Genomic DNA, 1,519 nt, shown 5'->3' with positions numbered 1-1,519 from the left:
TGGAAAGTTGTCCTTTCTTCCCTATATTTCCATTGTACCTTGTACACATATGCATATTTGCTTTAATTATCTGTCTAGGCTGTAAGATTCCTGAGGGAAGAAACCATACTTTTTAATTTATATCACCAATGCATGTATTAATTAAATTCTTGGCACATGGTAGATACCCAATATTTATTGAATTAATGAGAGAAGTAGTAGATAAAAGAAAATAATCTTGAATTATATAGCACTACTTAGAAGTAGGAAAGTGGAATTAATAACCTTCAAGTCCCAATTTTACATGAATTTTGTAGCCACATGACAGAAAAAAGAAATGATCAAATGATAAGTTATTTGATAATTTCAATCTAGATCGTTTGTTGGAAATTTAGCACCATTTTCTCTTTTTCTGCGTTCTTTTCTGAATTGCAGGAGCTGAAATTCTGAGAATTGCTCTTTCTAGAGTCATTGCGGCCGGGTTCCAGGTTCCAGGTTCACCAAAGAGAGATATGTGATTTATTATTTGTTTGTTTGTTTGTTTGCTTATTTATTTTTTAGGCAAGGCAACCCTTGGTTGACCTCACAGATTGCAAGGACCTTGTCAGCTTACAATCTCTTGTTTTATATTTTATTTTATTTTTTTTATGCCTACAGCACCTGGTCTTCCTAGGTGGTCTCCCATCCAAATACTAACCAGGTCCGACTGCTTAGATTCCAAGATCAGATGGGATCGGGCTCGTTCAGGGTGCTGTGGCCATAGAGATATGAGATTTAGAAGGCAGAAAATATGCAGAAGCCACTATTGCTCTTGTGGCATATGACAGACGTGGAAGTTTTGCCATTGGATTTTAGATACCTCTTGTAAATCACCCACTTTGGTGGTATAGGCTGATATTTTTAGTGGTAGTTTCTTGTATTCTGCACTTCTTGATTTCTATACTTCCTTATTAAACCATGTCAATGGTTTAGTAAGCCTTTAACGGCCCGAATTAAGTCCTTTTTGCTTGAAAGAGTGATTTCTTTTCACTGATGGAATTCAGACTGATACACTACAGAATTAAATAGATTACATGCCTTAGTACATGTCAATTTATGGAAGCCTTCAGTAAAGCCTTTGTAACATCTTTTTACCTAGATTATAGTGGATACTTGATGTTCTTTTTAGCTACCCAGATGACATTTCTCCTATTAACAGCACTTTGACTTCCTTTTGGGGAATAAACATTCTTCTACTGTGTGCCATTTTGTACGATGACAAATTAGGGGTTCTGTTCTTCTACTCTTGAAGCTGAAGGAAACTCAGGAGTTTCTTTCTCCTAGATTCTTCCTCCCACTACCTGGTACAGACCTAGTATAAGCATGTGAGCTAAGCTTAGCAATTGGCAATCAAATTTACTCTTTTGACTTTAAACCTTGGAGAGAATGACTAAAGAACCAATCATTTCTTTTATCACAAGTGTCCCTGTAAGGCTGCCTAGATATTTTGTGGGTTTTTTTTTTTTTTTTTTTTTTGGCCAGGACCCATTAGAACTTCTTG

General features: G+C 35.9%; 1 pseudogene; it reads right to left on the bottom strand.

Annotated features, from left to right (window-relative positions):
- Window positions 1-627: 627 nt before the first annotated feature.
- On the bottom strand, window positions 628-744 carry LOC118601918 (annotated as a pseudogene).
- Between the last annotated feature and the right edge of the window lie 775 nt (window positions 745-1,519).

The sequence above is a fragment of the Rousettus aegyptiacus genome, unplaced genomic scaffold (assembly GCF_014176215.1).
Source record: "Rousettus aegyptiacus isolate mRouAeg1 unplaced genomic scaffold, mRouAeg1.p scaffold_m13_p_4, whole genome shotgun sequence".
NCBI classification, from domain to species: domain Eukaryota; kingdom Metazoa; phylum Chordata; class Mammalia; order Chiroptera; family Pteropodidae; genus Rousettus; species Rousettus aegyptiacus.
This window is presented reverse-complemented; position numbering and strand designations above follow the sequence as displayed.